The sequence below is a fragment of the Mycteria americana genome, chromosome 4 (assembly GCF_035582795.1).
Source record: "Mycteria americana isolate JAX WOST 10 ecotype Jacksonville Zoo and Gardens chromosome 4, USCA_MyAme_1.0, whole genome shotgun sequence".
NCBI classification, from domain to species: Eukaryota; Metazoa; Chordata; class Aves; order Ciconiiformes; family Ciconiidae; genus Mycteria; species Mycteria americana.
In genome coordinates this window covers 82,640,936-82,665,001 of record NC_134368.1, presented here as the reverse complement: position 1 = coordinate 82,665,001, position 24,066 = coordinate 82,640,936, and the positions used below count along the sequence as shown (strand labels likewise).

The following is a 24,066-nucleotide window of genomic DNA, read 5'->3' as shown; positions in this document are numbered from 1 at the left end:
GCGAGTGGAGGTTTGTGTGTCCTAGAAGGCAGTTAGGGATGATAAGCAGTTCAGTGAGGGGACAGAGGGGCAGGAGAGAAATCTCCTCCATCTGATAAAGTCCTCTGTATTGATCTTAGTCCAAAAAGCACATTCTTAGCTGTATCACCTCACTTATTACTAACAGTGTCACGAAAGACACAAATTATATTCCCCACTACTACTGCCTGTCATGGTGCAGAAGTACTGCTTTCATTGCCAAGAAGGTGGGCTTCTCTTACAGAGAACTGCAATTCTTCTTTGCTTATACCCAGAAAATATGGAAGGTGACAAGACTTTCTTTGAAAAACTGTTAAATTCAGCTGTTGGACCAAATATTACAGCCAACAGTACCTGAGCCATTGGTTATTATCTTCAGTCAGGGTGAGGCTTTGTTTTTCTTGTTCTGAGGTTGAACTGGTTTAGTGGCTTGCCACTGCTGAAAGGGTCAATTCCATTTCTGCTTTCTCCTGGCCACACGTTCCTGTTGCTTCCCTGATGCTGGCTATTGTGTTTGTCTGATCCTACCATAAGCCAGTTCCACTCACTAAACCAGAGAAAACTAATCCAGCAAAAAAAGTAAATAGTTCTCTCTGATTTGGTGGGAGCTGAAGCACCTCTCACAGGGCTCACACAAGTGCTGTAACTGGGACAAGGAAGGAGGAAGTGAATGAAGGAAGCAAGACGGCCACTTCAAGTAGCAGAATGATGTTACATTGGCTCAGCCATTCTGTGAAAACTCACAGTGTAAGCAATGTTGGAAAAAGAAGAGTCACTAGTAAAGTTTACTTTGCAAAAATAGATAATTAATCGGCACTGAGGTATGCCACCAGTGAAGTAACTGAACTCTGTACTGTCTGAAAATACATGGATGCTAAAGGTGCAAGCTTGCCAGACATTGGTTTTCCCAAGAAAGCCAATTTAAGAAACTCTTCTTCCCTTGATAGCTTTTTTCCATTCATGTGTTCAAATTGTCTGCCTCGTCAGTTCTGCCAATATAACATTTTTAGGAAGCATTGTAAACTGGATCACTGAAATGATCTGGATTAAAAATCCACTTTTTGGAGGTTTTTTTTTTTTATCCCAGATCATTTCAGTGAAGTCAGTATCTCATGAAAGTACACCTTTGGGATGAAATTAAATTATATGGCTCAATCCAAATCAGTAATCTACGAGGACATCATTACTGAAAGACAGAAATTTCTCCCTGCTGACCCAGAAAAAATACGCAATCAGTCTTTGGTCAGATTCGTGAGTTGAATCAGCTCTTTGTGTGTGTGTGTACACATGCACATGGGGATCTGAAGTGGGCCTCAGTGCAAAGTGTTAGTGGTAAAGGACCTGTGGCTGGGAATGAAAGGGAGGGAAGAAAAGCAGGATCTTACCCTTTTGATGGTATTAAGCTTTCATATTGGCTCAAGCCGAACCAAGTATTTTCACCTTCATGTCCATCTCAGAATGTTCCATTGATGAAATAGAACTAGCTATGTTAATGGCTGTACTAAATCTGGAGGCCTATAATGCTATTTTTCTGTATTTTTTCCTATTTTCCATTTGTTGTGCATTAGCACAGTGCTTGAGTGTTATAACTGCATATTGATCTATTTATTTGTAACGTCATGAAGTATTCTGAACTCTGTTACTGATTTGCTCAGGTGGCAGCCACGTCCCTTATTAGTAAAGTACCTACTACAGTGTCAGGCTGCAGCCCTGAGAGAGGCTGTTCTGGGTGTGTCTGCAGTGTAAATACGGAGAAGCAGCAGTTGTCACCAGCCATTATTTTTGACCTGGCAATATCTCTTTCATTTCTGGCTATCTTATATGGAAAATTCCACAAAATTATAATCTCTGAGCCATATTTATCTAGCTTATCAGGTGTCAAGGAAAACCTTTTTATGATCAGCAGCAGACCCAAACTAGTTAATCACCAGAGTGACTCTCTGCAGTACATTGAGTTCATGTAAATGAGGCAATTGTTTGCTAATCAACCACAGCTGATTTCCTCATTCTTGGCTGAGACCAGGTACTTCCTTCTCCTAATGCTTGAGATAGTTTATTCACTGGAAGAGAACTTTCTCCTCCTCCCTTTTGTATGAGGTAACATTTTGATACCTCCCTATTGTCTTCTGCATGTACTCTTTTACTTATCCTTACTGCAAGCTTTAGTCCTGTCTACACTCCCTTTCTTTCTTTCATATAGTTACCTTGTTGTTCAAGTGAAAATCTTGATGGAAGATTTGTTGTTTTATTGTAAAAGGGGATTCTGAAGTCCTGCACTGGTGCAAACAGGTTTGGGTTTTTTTTTGTGCTGTTACAGCATATGTGCGTTCTGATTTTGTGCTCGTGAAGTTACACAAAGTGCTAAACACACTCAACTGGACGAGAAATATTTTTAGTCTTTATTATGTCACTTAAACGTAAAGTTCCTTCTTGAATTCCCACTGACAAGGGGAGATCAGTCACTTATCGTAAGTCCTAAAGAGGCTAAAAGTGTGTATTCTTAAATCTGTTGTGGAACTCCAGTAGGTATGAATTCTTCTGATAATGAAACAAAAGAGTAAACAAATTAAAAGTAGGGACAAATATTGCTTCTACTGAGTTGTCACAACTGTGGATGTTACTTCAATAACAGTATGTTAAAAGATTCTATAAGAGTTTGAAGCTGATGTACCTTTAAAATTAGTTATTTCTATAAGGCATTTTGAAATTATTATAACTTAAATAAGATTAGTCTTATCAGTGACACATTAAGAACACTTACATTTGAATATATTATTTCTCTCTTAATGCACTATTTAGAAGTGATATAACGATGCCATTTTCTTAAAAGTCTGCCGTTCTCTGGCTATTAACAGTGAGCAGTCAGGAATATTATCAAGTATTTAATAAAACATGGAGAATAAAAAGTAAAATCTATATGGACAGCAGTGATTAATACTGAAGATGGTCCCAGTTTGATCTTCTTATATATAACAGTGTAGAAATTGCTATAATTTTCTGAACAAACAGACAGAAATGCTCATCTGCTTTTCCAAATTAGTTTAGGGAAGCATCTCAAAAGGTGTACTGTGATATTAAAGGCCATTTTTTATGCTTGGTAGAGTTTTCCCTTGCGTGTGCTTGGAGGCACACAGATAGTTGGGAAATCACTCTGTGATGATTCTTCTGAATTATGTGTAGCCAAAATCGGATGCAGAGCTGATGAAAGAGTACAGGATGTGTTAGCAGTCCTGCTCCAAGCCATGCTTATAAGTAAATAATATTAATCCCTTCAGAGCAATGTACAACCAAATTATTAAAGTTGGTTCCTGAAGAAACTTAGACCATGGTGCTTAATAAAAATGTCATGTTCCTTGAGTTATTAGTTCCTCCCTCACTATTGAGAATAGTTTTGAGCTTTTCCTTCTTTATCCAAGAATTTGTATCTTGTGAGGAAAATGCAGCCATGGTACAATCCAGACGTTAACTGTTACTTCAGCTGGAGAGGAACGGAAACTAAGCTGTGACAACAAAGGTTGTAGGAAACACTTCAGTATATGAAGGAGATTTCTGAATAGCTACAGTGAAAGGGGAATTTATGTTGAAAGGGCTATCTGCTGCAATGTCCAAAACTAATAAGTTAACTGTAATTTGAAGTCTAATCAGTTCCACGCCAGATTTTACAGTTTAGTTTAAAAATACAAATATGTTATAATGCAATGTTAATAATTTCTCTAAGAAGTCTCATATCTGTATTTTTAAATTGCCTCCATCTGGTTCTAGAAAAAAAATGCAACAAAAAGAACAAGGCTAGCTGCTCAGCTGGCAAAAAACACTTCTCTTGAAATTAGTGGTACTACGCCGATTTGTATCAGTGGAGAAACTAGCCTACAGGTGTTAACAGCAAGTACAATAAAATTAATCTATCCATATATATATTTCCTATGGTGATTTTCCATTTTTCTATGTAGCTAATATGGGAAGTGCAAAGGTAGTAATTAAATTATATTTGTAGATCTATGTATATCATTTTTAGGTGCAAACTAAACATGTTATTAAAAAATCATTAAGAGACAGTAAATATGCAGATTCAGTGAAATGTTTCAGACACACTGTTTTTACAGATTTCCGTTTTAATGGTGCTCCCTGCAATAATTACCAAATTGTTTATGCAGGTCTTTGTTATGTGTGATTGGTCAGCAATTTACGTTAGGTGGTACCCTTTGAGTCACTAAATCTTGACATTCTCCTCAAGACATCAATACTTCACTATTTTTAGTTGAAGGATGATAATTTCCTGATATTTTCTATCTAGAATTTTAACGCATATGTTTTGCTCTTGAAACGTCTTCAACTTCAATTAATGTTTTTATAGTAGTCAGAAGAAATTCATTTAGAATGTAGCTTGACAGGACAATATTTCATATTCCTGTCATACTTAAGACAGGGGAAAAATATCTATCTATATGTATAGATATATACACAAGCATATCCCACATATAGAAAAGTTTAAATAATCTGTTCAGATAAAGTTCTTACTAGTGATCTGCTGAAATAAAAAGCGTCTTCAATAAGCTAAAATATCTAGGCCTATATTCAACAAAGCCCTAAAGTACACACCTAAGTGTAAGTACGTGTATAAATTTATTCCACTGTGCAAAACTCGTATTTGATTTTGAGCATTTACTTCAGGGCTTTGTGGAATTAGAGCATTGGCATTGTGTATTCCCATGGAAATCTCACCATTAAAGTTTATCCTAACTTTGACAAAAGCTACAGATATACTCTCAGGTACGATCTCAGAATCTGTCTGCTCACCTGTATGTATGACTTGTAAGTCATGAGAATAAAACAGGACTTATTCCAAACATTAAGGCTTTTCACTTTTACGGGTCTGACATGATTTTGCCACTAGTATAAGTAAATGCAAATTTGCAGATGACCTGTCTTATTTCAATAAAAATGCCAGATATCAATTTCTAAGGGATACAGTTCCATATACTTCTTCATTACAGCAAATTTTACCACACAGTGCTTAGCATTGTCTCTGTTAACAACAAATACTTGACAACTGAGGAAGCTATGTGCTTTCACATTGTGATTTCTGTTTTGTGAAAAATTTTATGATCTATCTTGGACATTTCTTCCAATAATATTTCACAGGAGGCAGTGAAGAGCTGCACTCCCTTGGAAAGGAAATCTCTGTACCAAAGAGATTGTGCCTAATACATCTTTAGAAGTGTCTGCACTTCTCTGAGGCATACTCTGTCATATAGTAAGGATGTAGTAGGTTTCTCCTCCTTCTCATTCTTCAACGTGGCTTTGAAAGGAGAGACTGGCTGAATTATGGTCATGCCTTCTTCTGCTTCCTTTTTTTGGTGACTTACAGTTTGTGGCCAACTCTCTGCACTCCCAGATTGCAGAGATCATGGCTATCACAAGCCCTTCTACACTGTGAAAAGGTAGATTACTTGTGCATCCACCACTTTATTAGTGATGTGGGATCATCACAATATGGTTCTACAAGTCTAATGCTTTTAAAATCTTACTCCCTTTGTAAAAAACAGCCTTTTTGGCTATTTCAACACTACCGTCTCCTGCCTGTGTCCATCAGGAATTTCTGTGGGTCCAAGGTGCTTTATGCCAATAAACAATGTTTAACAGCCTTTGCATAGTACAGCATGAGTTTCTCAAAGGGGTGGTAGGTATTGGAGGGATGAAGCAGAAAGGCGGAAAGAAGGAAGCTGAGAGTTCTGCAATGGCTGGAAATAGATGTGAACAGCAATTTGATAAAACAGCTTAAAACTGAATCAGTTTTCCTACCATGCCCACAAAACCCACATCTCAATAACTGAGTGGAGGTAGAGAGTCCACTACTGAGGGCCCTGATCTCTAGTGGCTCTCCCACGTTCTACATAAATCTTAGAGCACCCAGGAAAGAGCAATGGATTTACAACTCCTTTGGTGCATGGAAAACTTGCTGTCTCTGACAGTTTGGGAGAGAATCACGGATGTTTTTTGTGAATGTTTTCCCCCAGTTTTCCCCTCTCAACCCTGAGCGTTACTGTTTGTGGTTAATTGAATCCAGTGTCAACATTTTCTGGTCAGATACTTGGAACTCTGCATTGCTGGAGTTACATTTGCTCGTAAACCAGTACTCTTTCTCTCATACATCTGCACAGACTTAAATACAATTAGCATGTATAACATCCTGTTTAGTGTGGGGCATCAAAAAGTAAAGATCTATCCAGTGGGTGTTTCAGACACCTTACTGTTTGGTAAATCAGATGGGATTTTTTAAAGATTCAGGAGAAGCTTTCTCTGTTAAAATGCCTTCAATTTTTCCTAAACAGTCTGAACTCTGGGATGCTTAGTTAATTGTAAGTCTGTTACTTTCACTGTCAGATAACAGCTGTCAATATATTTAATGGACTGCCTGAAGCAAGCAGCATTTTAGACATGATTTTCAGCATTAAATTAAATTTTGTATGATTCTAGCAGTAGAACCTGAGCTTCCTGAATTATGCCAAGAAGGAGCTACTTATTTTGCTACTTATTTTGTAACCCATATAAAAGACTTATGATTAAGAAGATAAACTGTGGACGGATGAGTAGGATCCCTGTCTTTTTTGTACACTAAGCAGTCAGGAAAATACTAACTTCTTAGAATAATGTTGTGCCTTCCAAATGTAGCTTTAATAGCATTCTGCTCCCTGGTCCTGTACAGACTCATGGCTCGTATCGTTCTTGCCTATAGACCTTGCTAGGTCCTCCATGCATAGAAGTTTCTAATTCATACCAGCACTGGCTGGTGCGCTGGGCACTTCTGCAAGGGGTGAAGCCATAGTCCCTTCCCATTGATTAGAGCAAGACTCTTTCTAACTTTTGTGAGAGTTTTGCCTCTCAGGTAGCTGCTTAAGATTATAATTAAGTTACCCACAGTCTAAGCTGAATATACTGAGCTCGTGGAATAATTCTCTCCTGTAATTGGTAGATAGGAAATTTTATAATTAAAAAAAATAGAAGCTGGAGAAAAAAAAAAATTATCTGCTTCTGAAAGACCAGCAATGAATCCTTCCCAGAAATCTATTCAGTAATATATAAAATTTTAGTAGAAATAGATTTTCTTAAAAGGTATAGCAGCTAATTTTCTGTTCCTTTTGGTTGTGAGAGTCTTTTTGTATCAATCATAACTTTTAGAACTGGATGTTCTACATTGGGATTCTTTTCTTGGTGACTAACCTATTTTCTTGCATTAGCCCAGAATAGTACAACTAAGCATATGGAACTGGGGAGATAGTTAGAGTCAAGCATTTGCAGCTATAAAATACAGATTCTGAAATGCACTAATATGCCAAAGGCCATATTTGCTTTTGGCCGAAGTGCTTAAGCACAGAATAGCCTTAGATTTATAACTTAGATTTATAGGTAGCATACAATACTATTTTGTTTTGTGAAAGCGATTAGCTATAAAATTGTTTTGCAACAAGTGGGTGTTTGCTTGCTTAACAGTCAAAAGATGAGGAAGAAACCAATTTTTTTTTCTCTTTCAAAATTAATCAAAATGTTGAAGTATTAGTTGGGGTTATGCTGGTTCATAAAACTGCCTTACTGGACAAGATGTGTGGATGAGATAATTAGGCATCACGTTTTGGAACAAAGTGCAATAACGTTACAGCATACCTACTGTAATTTTAAATATAAATGCCACCTGAAAAACAGTTTATCCAAGAACAGTATTTTAATACATTTCATTGGGCTGTCAATCATTTATTTGTAAGATGTAAGGAAAGGATTTCCTTTGATTTCATCTAAAATCATCCTCTCCCTAAAAATACGAGTCTTCATTTCTGCCACCTTCCAGATGATATTCTTAGTCAAATAAATGTTTAACTCTCTATAGAAAATTGCTAGTCATTTAACATGGAATAATGAGAATGTCATTCTTCTGCATGTAAATTAACTGATGATGAGAGTTTACAGATTTTGATTTTCAAAACACGTAAGTAATCCCAGGTTTAGTTTATTTACATCAGGAGAATCCTGATCCAACAAGACAAGTAGCGTGTGCCTGTCTTTTACCGCAAAGGTAAACTCATTAATTTAAACAGAACTACTCACATGCTTAGCGATAGGTGTCTTTACTAGGTACACTGAATTCCCTTGACTAGACTCCAATGAATATTTTCCTGGGGCCACTAGCAAAATGATGAAAATTTCTGGGGAAAGTAAAAGGAATGCCTTGTAATTACTGAGAAGTCATCTATGTAATTACCTCAAAATAAATAGCTACATTAAGAAATACATAATCTCTTATAAAAAGAAAAATGGTGAATCAGTGCAGAGGACCGCCAAGTTCCAAATCAGACAATTTGTGACCCAGTGACTGACAGCTGCTGCATGTGCTTGTGACTTGATCAGGATATGCAAGAATCTTTTAATGTTTCAAATGTGGAGTACTGTGTCTTTGTAGCATCCGTCTGCTAACCATCTATGTCACTTGTAAATGAATTAATAAATCCAAACTTCTTGCAATTTTCTTAGAAACATTATTGGAGCCCTAGTTATGTTGACCTCTTCGTGATAGTTATGTTGACCTATGTTGATTGCTTTCAAACATTAATCAGCATCAGTGAGTGCTGTTAAAGACCATGTGTTTCATATTTCTGAAGGTCTCTCTCTTACCTTTTATGTGCAAATTACTAATCTACCTTAATTCAAATTATTCCTTAAAGCACAGCTTCTGCCAAGCTTATCATTACTAGTACACCCAATTTACCATGACTGCTGCACACTTAAAAAAATTGCCAAACCATCCTGTAATCTAGAACATGCTTTTCTATTCCTTTTGTTTTGTACAGTGCTGAACCACTGGCAATCTTCAACAGAAAAACAAAATACTGTTTCCTGTCTATGCATCCGAATATCCTTCTGTCCATCATCTCTCCATCCTGTTGCTGTTGTTTATGTATCAAATTTTTACTCTAGTTCTCCTTGGATTGGTAGTAAAAATCTAAGCTTTCACAGTTTTTCATTGCAGTTCACGCTTCGGATTTGCATATGAAAACCTGATACTAAATAATACTCAATGTAATACAGAGCCGTATGTGCTCTATATGAGTATATGAATTTCCAATTTAAAGCCATGAGAAATTTTATTTCTGAATATCCTACATAATGGGAATGAGTTTAAAATCACAAATATTTCATTATAATTCAAATATTTAGCAGGTACCAAAACCAGATAAACTCTTATAGGAGTAAGATTTTGTTTTCTTACAACTATAAAATTTAGTCAAAAGATGAAAGAAGAATGCTTATTTCCCCAGGAAATAGTTTTCTTTTTATTTTTCCTTGAAACATTAATTTTCCTCTATGCTGAAAAAAATGGCCAGAAAATATACTGTTATTTTGCCCTTTGCACTGTGTCATGGATGAAGAAGCTCTGTGATTTTTTCAAGGTCTTAGCTTTAACTACTGGGCCATAGCATCAGAGATTGGTTGTTGCTATTGTGTGCCATATAAGGGATATTGTATATTCAGAGGTCTGAATCATTACTGATTTTTTCTCTGTTGCAGTACCCCACAACCTCTTCAGTTATTTCTTTTCAGTGAAACGTGGACGAGTTTTGGTTTTGCTTTTTTCATTGTCATAGGAATCCTGGTATGATTTGTACAGCTTCCCTACCGAGACTAAGAGAATGTAGTTTTAGAAGCATGCCTAAATTATCTATTATCCACAGAACCGTAATGGGCTACATACCCATGAGATTATGAATTTATGCCAATTTATGATGAATTTAAATTATTGATAGAAATGCTATTTACTGACAATGACAAGCATAATATAAAATAATTCTGCTAACATCAACTGACATTTGCAGAATTACAAATGTTTTCTGATTTTCACTTGATAGGCAAGAACCTTAGCAATGGTCATATGTGACCTGATCCATAGAAATGACATCTTGTTTTTACTTCTTCCAAGATTATAAGAACTTCCATGAAAAATATGCTTACAGATGACAAACTGACAATGCTGAAGATAATTTATTTTTGTTAGTCACAGTGTAGTTACCGCATTATTAGCAGCAACAAGAGTTTTCCCATTGTACCTACTGTCCCATTGTACCCCAGGTACCTACTGAAGTACCTCACTAGGGAGCTAGAATGAGCATTCTTCGTTATTTGAGACTGTTCCAGTCTCTAACCCATTTCTGTCCCTGGTGTATACGACGTACACGAGTTGTGCTAGCAAATAGATTTAGTGATATCTGTTGCAAAGAAATTTTAAAGTGTATAACTGAGCAAATAGTTAACTTCGTCCATAGCAGGTAAACTTCATAGCAATTAACCTTAAAAAATTATGGTAAAACTGGATTGAAATAAATTTAAATATTACTTTTTCTCAACGACCCTTTGTGTATAGTTTATTCAACAAGTTTTATTAAATTCACTGGGATGAAAAATGAGCTGCAAGTCCTCACAAAATTAACTAGGCGTATTAGTAAACTCATCTTTTCCTGTTTCAGTTTCATGTTGAACTTACTAGCTTTGGTTTCTATTGCTGGTTTGTCTGCACTGCAAATTACTTCTCCAAAATGAAAGCAATAGCAGTGCTACCTTGAGATGATTTGGTAGCTATAGGTTATGAAACAAACATTTTTCATAAATTAAATTACAAACAGCTGCTGATATGCTGGCAATGATGATATTACAGCCGTACAGATTTTTATGGATTTTTACGGATTTTTACAGAAACAGGCATTCAAGTACCCTGTGGTGGTTGAAAGCTCCTTACTTGATGGTGAGCAGTTTTATGGTGCTATACTGGAAAGAGTAGCTGGAGTGGGGAAGGGAGGGAAAAGGGAGAGGGGAAAAACCAGGGTGTTATCAGCAACTAACTTGAAGTATCTAATTCAGGAACTTGTTTCCCCATATAGTAGAAAGTAGTCAACTTCACTGTGACTGGGGGCTGTGTTTTTTGTACGTGGTTACTAATCATCAAGAATATTACCAGTTTTCCATTATCTGGGGCAACAGATAATGGAATAGGAGACTCTGATAACAGAAGAGCTTCCATAAAAAGATAATAATGCAAGTACAGGTACAGAAGCACAGCATCGGATTGTGTCCCCAAATGCCTTAATTCAACTCAAAGAGCTTGAGTACCTCCAGACCATGCTCCCCACGAGGAGTGGAACAAAGGTTACAATGGATGTTTTGTTTTGCCTTAGGAAATATCTCCACTGTCACCTAGTCCTTTACCTCCAAAATAGTCTCTCCAACCTACCACAGGCATGCACTGCTCCCTAGCAGAAACATCTTTCTAGTCATTGCTTCCAAATCTAGCACATGAACCTTCAGATCCTGTAAAGTGATGGTATATCCCACTTTGAAACACTCCTTACCATGTCCTTTCCTGTAACCCAGCAAAACTCCCACTAAGCTTTGGGCCCACAGAGAGCAGGGTCCCGAAAGCTTATACTCCTACAGCAAGCTCGTAACCCAACTCAAACCTTCTGTCATGGAGCATATCTGCCTGCTAAGGCCCTATCCCATACTTCAGGGAACTTGTCACCTTCCAATCTAATTAATCCAAGGAGCCTGTTCGCTAAAGCACAACCTGCTCTCAGCCAAACATAACAACCTTATTTTATGGTACCTTATCTAGAAGCTACTTCCAACCTCTCCTAGACTTTTCCCTAAACCTACAGCCTTTCTCAGCGAGTGCTTCCAGCTCAACACAGGTGAAAAAGATCTAAAACCTCATGGTGCAGCTGCTGCTGTGTCCTAGTGTTACTGGCTGGCTTCAGAGGCCACTTGGCTAGCTCTCCTTCCCTTTCTCTCTACATGATTAGTATGTTGCCTAGCTTTGTTTAGTGTTTTCTAGAGGATAGGCTTGGTCTTTTGGTTGTTTTTTCAGAATACCTGATGTACTCAACGGGATCTCCAAAGGATGGATTACAGAAAAAAGAGTCTCCCCTGAACAATTTAAAAATCAACGTGGGTTAGTTCAATACAAAACAGTGCAGTATGAGGTCTAATTTTTTTCTTCAGAAGGTAGTAAATTATTTTGTGTGTGAAAGTAAAATTGTTCTTGGTAAGAAAGCAATGTACTACACAACTGACTAGCAAAACTCTTTAACAAGGAGAAGAACTAAACTAGTATCACCTAGCTTTTACTGTGCTTCTTATTGTTGGATCTCAGCATTGTTACTCTGATGGTGAAATGTAGGCAAAATAAATAAAATTATTCTCCAAGTGATTTATTTTGTAAGTATATTGCACGAAATTGTTCTCTGATGGCTTGTATCCATAGAGGATAGAAAGTGGATTTTAGTATTACTTACACGTGCTTTGGAAAGCTATTCAAAAGTCCCTTTTTGAAGTTAATTTCAATTTTGCATGTAAATGTTCAACTACTTTATGTCCTATGTATGAGAAGAATATTACAATATTCTTCCTAAGTTTACAGTACTTTTATTTTACATTTTTTAATTTGCAAGTTAATTAGTAAGTTTTATTATTAAAAATATTTCCTTTAAGAATGTAGTCCCTTTTAATTTTTTGTTTCAAATGATTCTAATATTGAGGACTCTTCAAAATTCCTTTGTAGCTAAAATTCAAAGTATAAAACTTTAATAGTTGTATTTAAATACTTTTTGAGGTTTGTTGGCTATTTATCCTGCTATTTTTCATAAGTAAAAATATCTTCTTCAGTGATGCTGAGTATTGATCAAGCAGTATCAGCCCTGGAGAAAATAGGCCTCTCTGGGCATATCTTTTCTGTTCTTCTGTAGCTGTGGCTTCCTACAAGTTTTCCTCTAAACTGTAGTGAAAATATGACCTTATAGTCTACTCTAAAAGCAGCACAATTGATATCGTAACAGTAAGCTATTTGTCAGGGAGCACTAGCAGAGACTGAAATCCAAAGCAGGGTTAATGTTATAGAATTTCAAAACATTTTATAAGAATGTATTCATTGGAACTTGGCTTGTGTGTTAGCTGTAACAAGAGTATTGTATGCAATCTGGCAGAGTGTAAATCTTCTGGACTCCAATTTTGGCATGATCTAATTCTAATTGAGTCTTGTTTTGTAACATAACAGCTACTAAAAATGTGTGTGCTGTTTAGTTGAGTGACAAGAGATGCAAGGATTGCTACCTACAAATAAATCTTAAGCATGTCTACTATATTCACTGGAGAGAGTTTAAAGTATACACTGACTTTCCAAAAGAATTTGATCATTTTTTCTGATATGCAGTAGAAATTCTGGCCTGCTTATGAGATAATTTCAGAATCTTCACCTTTCAACTTCAGTATGTGAATGAATTCTGGAAAATGAAAGTACTTGGAGATGTTAAAGAAGACCAATGCACTATACTCGCCTACCTCACATGGTGAAGAATGAAGAAAATTTCATTAAACAAACTATGTTATAGGTGGGACAAGTAACGGAACAGACTGTGATGTTCTATAAAAGCTCAGTGACAAAGCCTAATAATTTGTCATGAAATTTCCATTTATCTATTCAGCCATGGAAACCTGCAGTTAGTGCTGTTGAGATGCTAATGAAATTGATGGGAAGGAACCCTTTAAAAGTAGGTTCCGATAGAACAAAAATCCTTTCATTTGCAACAAGTGAAATGCGTAGGGTTTGAAAAGAAAAGAGCTACGTAAATATATTGCTGTTAATTTAGAATCGGTTTTTCCTCTTCTAAAAACTTCAAGATTTCAGTCTTAACCTTCTGTGACAACTGCCCCTACTGTATAAACAGATTTAATCTAGGATTGCATCTGTACTTGCAGTGTCATTCTCCCTTATTCAGTTGTAGTCTAGAATATTATTAATCTACTGCTGGTAGTGTGCTTTGGGATGGTTCAAACTCTCCTCAACTTCCAGGGAACATGCGGTCTTGGAGTCAGATGTAGAATAGCTGTGGATCTGCATAGATAGGGATACTGAGTGAGTGGACCAAAGGATGTCTTTTGCGCATGGTGTCTCCTGAGATGATAAAGTTTATATATTATCAGAAAAATTGATGTGAAAATCCTTACCAATTTGGTAGACAAAGCAAAAACCCTAACATACCCAGGTATGTAGCTATGGAAAATAAGAATCACTGCTGGCAAGGTCATGTCTTCCATGAGAGCATTACAGTGTTTCCAGCGTGTTTCCAGTTTTCCAGACTGTAAGTCTGACATTTGTGAGGCAATGCGCATTGGGATGCAGATGCGCCTTCCTTAAAGTTCAGTAATGAATAGATCTTTTGTTTCCCATCTTGTATAAAGGTGCAAAGTCCAGATGTGGACCCAACTGCCACTAAAGTTCTGGAGGGATGAGCATTTCTTTTTTTTTTTTTAAAATTGAAACTTAGAATTGGCAGTGTTGTTAGGAATTATTTGGCAGTTCACATATAGAGTTGTCTAAGTGATGATTGCCTTTTACACTGATGTTCTGTAAGAAAGATAGCTCTCAGGTTTTAGGTAAAAGGAGGTTTGGGGATAAGTAACTGGAAGTTAAAAGACAGTGAAGGATAGCTGAGAATGCAGGTTAGCATAATCATAGTGACGTATAGAACTGGACTAATTTATTTATAGTGTTTATATTAATGAAACCCTGGTAAAATAACCTTAATCTTGTAATCCAGTGTTGCTTTCGCTCTGCATAGTATTTAGTCTGCTTTTAAAAGGCTGTGTATATTTCATATGCTAGTGATAACATAATAAGAGCACATGGAAATCCTATAAAGATTGGAGAAAAAAACCTCTCATGAGAAGAAAAACAGATGCAAAGCTATAACCTTGCACCTGGAAATCTTTCACACGGCAGTTCTGTGCGTTCCCAACCACCCCATAAGGACAGAAACAACACAAGCAGCTGATAATGTGATTGTGAGGAATGTGTTGACCATGGTGATGACAGGGTGATACATTTACCCTAGAGAGCATGAGTGCACCTGTGAAATATTAGACTGTGCTTTTTTACTAGGAGATCATTTTAGAAATATTTAAGAGTAAGCTGTAAGATGGAAGGAGAGGGCAGTTAAAAGAGGCTGGGAAGAGGTAAAGGATAGACATTTGGGGAAAAGCAGAGTGTGCTTTCAGAACAATTTATTACAGAGCTTTGGAAGCTTATTCTGTTCTCACTAAGAGCAGATCTCAATCCACATTTCCTATGCAGGCAAACCTCTATCAATGCAACTAATTAAATACATTGGAATTAGTAAACGAGGAGAGAAAAATCCTAGTTTATATTAAAAATACATAATTTAACATGTAATTAGCGATGTATACTTGAGAAAGTAAAAGGGAATGGTTCAGAAAGCTGATTTGGTTGCACTGAATGTGTATTTCTAATTCATGTTTTGTGTTAACACACCAAATGGTACAGAAAACATTACATGCATGAAGAGCATCAAAATTGAAATTACTGTTGGTTTGGTATCATCTGGGTTTCCTGAATTCTTAGAATGTTATCTTCAGTACTGACAAATAAGTAATGTTTGTGATTATATTTAAAGAAAACTGTGCATGCTAGTATTACTGTTTCCAAATGATCCCTTTCCATTTTGGAGTTCCCCTGTGGGATGAAAGAAATAAGATGTGCTTGTGGGTTGGTTTGTTGGGGTTTTTGTTTTTGGGGTTTTTTTTTGGTACTGTTTAATGTAGCCTTATGGAAAACTTAGCAAACCTTAAGCTGACTTATAAGGGACATGTGGATCAGGATGTTTTGTAGGGAAGATTCTTCCCAGTTATGCTGCTGTTGTGTCTGGGAGATGCTGATATATGTTGGTCAGTTTACCTACTTCAACATTTTGTTGAAACTTGATGAAAATGTGTAATCTTATTCAAAGGCTGATAAAAAGAATGGAATACTATCTGTATAAAATAGGGAGCATGTTTTGTGCAGGCTTGTGAACAGATGCTAGCTGACATGTTTTAGCCAGAAACTATGAAATTAATGATAAGGTTTCCTGGGAAAAACACTTCTGTAAGTATTTGAGGAAAGCAGTTCTGAGCTTCAAATGTCCTCACAGTCAATTGGATGAGGACTGATTTGGCCTGCCACCAAGGAGAAGTAGATTCTTCACTGGCAACACCTGAAAGGAAAGGCAAATGCTGAATAGAGAGTTTAATGCTGAAGCAAATAGCTGTAAGGAGCTCAGAGCCAGGTTTTATGGTGTGAGGAAAGTGAGAGAGGATACCAAGAGGCAGAAACAGTAGAACACCTGGATGTAGAATACATTTTTAGAGATGATAGATTAAATTTTCTTAATCTTTCTGTTGGAATCAACCTTAGGAAGAGAAAAATGCCTGGAAAACAAATTAATATTTTGGCGGTCTGTCCAACATTACTTTGCTAGTGAAGTGGAGGAAATCAATATTAAATACATTTATGAGTACATTATGCTGAGTTATGCTGACCTCATTAAACATATCACTAACAAATGGCTACAGTACAATCAGTAGCAGGACAAAATTTGAATCCTAGTCAGCTGAAGCTTCCTTTCATGGCACAGACAAGAAGCAGCTTCTTCAGGACAGGGCTGGGTGAAGTTTAGCTGAGATTCTGAAGCTGGTTAGCCAGAAGATTAGCTGCTGTCAGTGGAAGAGAGGGAAATAAACTAATTGAAATCTCAGTGCACCAGGAACTTAAGTAAATGTCAGACTTGCCAAGCAGCCCTCAGAAATGTGTTAAAATGGGTCTGGTCACACACTTCAAAATAGTGGAAGGGAAACTCTGTGAAAAGGCTCTCTGAGACTCATCTGCCTTGTGCTTCAGGGTACAGGATGGTCTGGCTCCAGGTGGTCCCTGGGGATGCTCGACACTGCTGCCAGTGAGCTGTACAGCTTTCCACAGAACTGAAGGCTGCCTTGCTGCTTGCAGAGAAGGCAGCCTTCTGTGGCTCAGAGAAATACCATGAATGTGTTTAAAAGGAGGAAAACAACAAGAAAGGTGTAAGGGACTAGTACAACTAAGAGTCCTAAATTAAATGAAAAAGAATGTTTTTCAGACTCAGTACTTGATTCTTGTGTTTATTAATTTAAAACTGCACTAAGTGGATGTGGATAGTCTTCAGAAACGGGATAATACTACTGATACAGGAATGTAATGGTTCCAAGTACAACATGCCAGAGGAATCTGGGCTTAGGATAGAAAGAAATGCTTACTGATGTGTTCAAATTCTAAAGAGAGGAGATTGAGACCAGAAACTTCAGAAAAGGATATTTTACTCTCTTTAAGAACTACGTTCAACACCTGAGAAAGATCTGTTAAGTCATGTGTCACCACTGTCTACATTCTACCATTCTTTCGGCAGCAGTGCCCAGCTATAGTGAGAGTCTGGTTCATTTTACTTCAGTTAATTATGCGTATGCTGCTTTCATACTAGTAACGCTTTCATACAACTTGTGGTTTTCTTTATTATTTAAGTTAGTTAGTTAGTTTGTTTGTTTGTTTGTTTTAACACGGTGTTTGAAGTTGAGGCATCTGAAAAAGCCAGTTTGCCTGCCTGGAATAAGATTTGCCCTAGGGTAACAAGCAAGTGCTAATCTATGAGGTTTCTGTCAACTGAGGGGGAAACTGCAAGTATTTGCAGGGCAGTCAGTCTGCAGTGTCTCGAGTAATCTTATTGAGGGGAATTAAATCCCTTCGAGTAAGGAATTCAACAGTTGGCTGTTTTTGCTGAATAGGGCCCCATCAGATTTCTTGAGTTACTAGGTCAGATTCATTTGACAAGGTTCTAAGTTTCTCCTAAAGTAAGTACAATTTGAAAAATGTTGCAATAAGATAGGTTTAATCTGTTAGATTATTATAACATTTGAAAGGTGTGTATGTGATAATAAACAAGGCTTGCAATGTTATGTTTCTTTAGGAAATGAGACTAAGAGTGTAATCTCTTGGTGTTTGTGCCTCCCCTAACAACTTTTGAAGCCATTGATTAATTTCAGCCAAAGCTGACAATGGAGATCAATCTTTGAAATACTCAATTTCTATGAGCTTCATGAAAATGCAATCCATCTCTCCTATGCACCTGTCTACAAGTACTCTCATTAGGAAAATGTGGTAGTGTCAGTTCAGCCCTCATTAGTTATCAGATAATCTGTAGGTGGCAGCAGTAGTATGAATGCCCTGATTACTTCTGTCAGATTAGTGGTTTTGTAGAAATGGGAGAATCCAGTTGTGAGTGCTAAAGCTGTGGGAAATCAGTCTTTTCTAATTCTGCTGTCCATATTTCAAATCAGTTTTACTTGAGGCACTGGTATAAAGAAACCATAAAGGTGATTAATATTTTGTAATGAAGCTATTGGCACCTAATAAGCTATTCATGTCTATAGACCCCTTACTAAAAATATTTAAGAACTTAAAGGTAAATGTGAAATTCAATCTTGAATACATACACTTGGATACTAGATCCTTTGTCTAAATGAATTCATTAGTATTGATTGATCAATTGCCTTCCAAAGAGATAATCAAGGGGTAATCTTGTTAAAGACAAATGGACTACTTAGCATGACTCAAAATGTCAAAGGGCCAAATCTTGATTTCAGAGTGGAGAATAACCTTGCAGTTACATTGGGACTGTTAAAATGAGAAATGCAAGAGGGACTAATTCCAAAAGGAAGTGAGTTTTTGCTAGGTCTCTAAGTCAGAGGAGCCTGCAGCTGGCTGATCCAGCAGCTTTGCTTTAATAGGCAGTGCAGAAGGGATGGGGAGAATCAGGTCTGTTTTGGTATCATGCAGCACTGAAAGATAAGGTCACCTGAGCTAAAGCTTCTGATTTATTCCTGATTTTGTTAGTTCTTAAAATGAAAATATTGTAAAGTTTTTTTGCAAGTGTTAGAATGAACTATATGGGTAATTCCTAATAATGACCATTAATCAGCTTTCAAAAGAGTATTGCAAACTTTAATGTGTTTGACTATTTCCTAATGGTCAGCTAAAAGATGATGCTATTAGGATGTAAACAGCATTTGGAAAATGTGCTGCTTTGCATCATACTGGCATTTTTAAAAAAATTAGATAATACCAGCTGTATGTTTACTCCGTTTCTTTTCTGGAGTATCTTCATTTCCATTTTAACTACCAGATATAAAATATGGTAAGCTTGAACACGTATCTGTAAGCATTGGGGCCCAGAACTTCACAGACTTTTTTTTTTTTTTTTTAATTTCACAATTTTTACTATTAAAAATGGTAATAAACATCCTTAACATCTCATTTTATTAACTTATTTAAACTTCAGATAGTAATTATGATATATTCAGGTATCCAGAAAACAATGGAAAGAATGCTTTGTGAAACATTGGCACTCTTGGTTCTCTCTAAAGTACTCTTCCAGTCTCTGAAGTTACATCGTACCATTTTGTAAAAACAGTGTTTTGAACAATGGTCTGAAACTTACTGGACTTAGTATATGACCAGCTCCTAAGGAGAGCAGGCTCTAGAATGGGAAGCTCCTGGATCCTGGGAACATTTGACTCTGGCAATAAGCGTGACCTGGGACCTCTCTGTGAATACAAAGGACTCAAAAATACCTGTTTAGTCCTCATAATGGAGGTGGTCCTTCTCTGCACGTGACTTCTGCAGACAGATTACTGTTCGCTTACAGCTCGCTTCATGTTTTCTGTTGCTCACTTTATGTTGGGGGTAGAATATAGACAAGGACTTATACATAAAACATCTACAGCTAAATTGCTGACTGCCCGGGACTTTATTCTCTACAAACCTTAAAATATTACTTCAGAACTAGACCAATAGAATAAATAGCTTTTCAACTTGCATACAGTAGCAGCCGAAGCTGGCTAAGTTTCTCTCTTACTCCTAACCTTGTTTGCCGTGAGCTGTGTAAAATCTACGGATGCCAGACTGATCCATTTTATAGGGACAGACCGCAAACAGTTCTGCTAAAACAAAAATCTCTCCCAAATGGATGAGAAAAAAACTTTGAAATTGTCTTTTGAGTTATAAAAACCTAAGGTGCTTTATGGCAATTTTATTTCAAGCTGACCTGTGATTTTTTTGGTGGCGTTTATGCAAAATTTAAAAATTATTCTAACTTCCTCATTTATCAAGGTTTCATGTTTGAACTCTTTGGGCTATGGCTTAATGGTCCATAATTTTGTAATTTTTGAAGAAATGTCTGTGACAAACTAGCCGGGGCTTACAGATTCATTCCTTAATAAGCCATCCTGATTGGAGAAATTTCTGCATATGTTTTGATACTACAGTTAATCTCCTCCACACCCTGATATTCCAAGCTTTGTTTTGAGCCCAGGTGACTCGTACCCTGATCTGTGAGGATTTCCAAGCAATAAGGCAGACTAAACCACCTTACATTTCAAATTATTTTCTAATATACCTGCACAGGAAAAAAAATATAACATGACATAAAAGTACTGCAAGACTTTTTAAAAACTGCAAGTGCCTTTTGGAATATGCAGATGAGCTTTTTTGTGAACTACTATTCATCAAGCTTTCATTACTGTGGTCCAATTTCTACATTTTAGGTTGTAACCTTTCGGGAAGCTGTTTAAAATGTTTACCTAGGAATGTGGAATGAAGCATTCCACCTGCTTCATTTCTGAACCTCTGTTTTACTCAGAGGGAGCTCAGGATTGCTTGTCTGTCATACGCTGTCACTTGAAGCATCAAAATTTATGTGGCTGAGGAATTGGTCTGAGTAGGCGTAATTCATATAGACTGCAGCTTTGGTTATCCCTGCGCAAGGGGTTAGCATTAGGTTAAGCTTTCTCATTTGATGTGATCTGCAATGAGTACCAAGTCTGTACTGGAGCAAGAGTTTGTGTATAAATGCTGTAGAAATTTTGGGCTCTGGCTCAGGCCTGTGTTTCAAACACAAGTTAAATGCATCTGAAGTGTCCCCTTTCTTGTGGCGTCCATGCTGGGGGTTCCCTAACGGTGAACCTGTTGTTGTTCTTTGTGTCTTGATAAATATTTAGGACACGCATGGCAACAGCAGCAACAGAAGACCAGGGGCTTGGGGTTCAGATCTTGGGCAAAGAAAGGTTTTGAGCCTGTACTAATATCTAAATTACTGAACTATTGAGTAAAAAGCTATTTCTTCTGATATTGTTTTGTAAACTTAATTCTTTCTTGCAAGGAAAGCTTAAGTGCCGTGTTTTGCTCTGTAGTACTTTTGGTATTTTTCATCCCAAACTTAAAAACAAAAACACTTCTCATGGTTGACTTAAATCACACTTTTTTTCTGTTGTTTTCAGCGACTGGTAGGCTGTGCAGAAAAGCACTTCTTCCAGTGAATGCCCCATGATTTAAAGACAGACGCCTGATAATTATTCAGGCTTATTAGTTGGTGATCTGCAGCAGCTACCACTGCATTAAATGGAAGTGGTTTGCACAAGCAATTCTGATAATTGAACCATTTAAAGTATCTACCCGGGGGTGCACGTATTAGGAAGTTCCTTGGCCAGCAAAGACTTGGGTCTCTTGTAAACCAAACCATTTATTTAGACATTTATGTCCATATTTTGGCATCTAAGTGTAGGCTTAGGCACCACAGGTTGAATTGCCACCTTTACTTTTGAAATCTGAACCACAGTCGCTCCTAAAGCTAGCTGCAGTGCTGCCAGCATTTTAAGGTGGGGCTTCTGTCAACAGCATATGCAACACTGCCTAGGTTACTCTCTACATTAAAAAAAACCAACAAACAAAAACCCAAGAAAAAAAATCCCCACCCAAATTCAGGATCTCTATCATGTGTATGAGTAAGGAAATGGATAATGGTCTTTTAAAAATAAATAAATTTAAAAAGTGCTTCTCTACCACAACTCTCTCACAGACTGAACAATGTCTTGACAGAGTTGATGAAGCAGAGAAAGAACTACGGTGCCCGCTACAGTACTAATGCCTCATCCCCTGATAAATTGAACAGTATCAAGGGCTTATATAAGAATGGCTTCTCACTACTGCTCGTGTTTTACTTTGTTCTTGAGCTAAAAGCAAGGCCCCAGCTATATGTTGATGTAGATTTATGCTCAAGAATCCCAAGATTTAAGGATAGCTTCACCATTCACAATTAAAAGCTTATTTGCAAAATCTTTGTGTACAGACTTCTGTGGTGTGTATGTGTATGGGTTTTCTTGTTGGTTTTTGACCTTCTGAATGGCTAGGTGAATGTTGCATTGTTCAGCTTGTGACTCTGTCTTGATGAGCTTACCCTTACTTGTTCCAGGTGTTCAGGATTTGGGATATCCGTGCAGTTGGTGCTGGCTGTCAGCTGAAGATACAAGGACCGATTCTGAACTGGTAAGGGTTTGGCTCTAAGTGGTGACTTTGAGGGAAAGGTCTAGGATGTGTTAGCTGTATCCTTCAGGGTAGGATTCCTCTGCTCTAAAACATGACTTTAGAATGCGTTCTTGTGAGCTGAATGATTGATTTGCACAGAACAAACAGATGATGTAGCTTTCAGGTTTCTCACATGGCCAGTTTCTAACCATGCAGTTTTGTCACTTCTTGCTGCTAAGACAACGTACACTTTCTGGTTTTTAGGCAATAACATGGGGTGTGCCAAAGCATACTGAAGAATTGTTCAGTGATTCTTGTCATTGTTTTATTTGGTGGGTATACACTTGAAAGGTTTGATGTGGCATGGCTTTGTGGGATCAGATAAATCTGCAACTAAATATTAATAATGTCTGGTGATGGATCTTTGTTTTTCTTTTATTACTGGATGTAAGTGCCCGTACTTGGCCCCCGTCTTCACGATGTGATGGCATGGCATTGAGCGCAACAGAATGAAGTGGCTTTGATTTGTTTCTAGATACAATTTAAAATGTTGGCTTGTTTATAGGCATGGTTTAACAAATCAACAAATTGACTGGGATTCAAGGAATGTGAGTTTTATTACTGGCTTTTCCAGCATCGAGTACAGTGGCCTTGGCAGGTGAATTAACCTTCTTTTGTAGATTAAAAAGTTGAGACCTGGAGAAGCAAGTGACAATGACATCCTTTATGCAAGTTATAAAACCAAATATGGTCTACATAAATATTTATAAAATAAATGAAAGTTACGGTTGATATTACTGTAGCATTTCCATCTGAAATTATTCCAGAGAGTTTGTAATGCAAAGATTTGAAACAGTTCTGTTTCAGAGCTGCTTCTTGTGCTTTGTGATAGTAGAGACCCCTTCCTTCTTTCCATCCTCTCTCTGTCCCTTCACTACCACTCCCCACCCCCCAAAAAAAAATTAGGATTGAGGTGGCTCTTAGTTCTGACCCTTCCAGCTGACAGGAGGTACACCAGGTTCTTTTTTCACCTGTGGCCAGAGTGGTTTTGTATGTGCATGTATATGTGCTTCTCCGATCAGCAGTCTCTTTTTTTCTGAAGTGACCTCTACAGTGCACGAGATTTATGGCAATGTGTACTTTCATTATGTATCAGTGTTCCTATGCAAGCTCCCTGCATCTCTGTCAGAGGAAGAACAGCTTCTCAGAACAAGCCTACAGTATTATCTTTGAACATATGTTCTCTATTAAGTGAGATGAGGAAAGTCACTTAGTTTTCCTTCCATTTGGAGGTTAAAATGGAGGGCTTGTCTAAAAACAGATTGTAGTAAATTGGAGGTTTATTTGAACAGTATGTCAACATTATTAACTTGAAAATATATACTAAATTGATAGGTTTCCTTTAATTACCTCATCTTGAAAGCTGTTCTCAACAAACAAGCAAACAGTTCAAAAGTGATTTAATCTGCCTGAAAATGAGAAAATCAGAGAAAAGCATACAGCACTATTTTTCTCAATATGACCTTTGTTATAAAGAGTGCTAGATACAGTACATAGTTTATTTGGCCCGTTCTACTTCTTCCTGTTCAGAAGTAATAACAAATTTAAAAAATTGTTTGTGTCCAGATTCTAGGGTTATTCTGCCAACGTGCAAACGTTGGCCTATACTTTGTGCATAGCCAACATATTGGGTTGCGGAGGGGCTAGCTTTTTGCTATGACCGGTTTGAAATAAGTTATGTGACTGGGATCTTTGAACACACAGTGTCACTTGACTACGCTGACAGATGTTTAAGA

At 37.2% G+C, this 24,066-nt stretch overlaps 1 protein-coding gene across 1 annotated transcript in view; it reads left to right on the top strand.

Annotated features, from left to right (window-relative positions):
* Window positions 1-22,270: 22,270 nt before the first annotated feature.
* The window catches only part of JADE1 (jade family PHD finger 1), a 106,126-nt gene continuing 104,330 nt past the window's right edge, over window positions 22,271-24,066 (top strand). The window contains exon 1 of the mRNA XM_075501084.1: window positions 22,271-22,291. The gene's annotated coding sequence lies outside the window, so the exon portion shown is untranslated. The remainder of the gene's footprint in view (window positions 22,292-24,066) is intronic.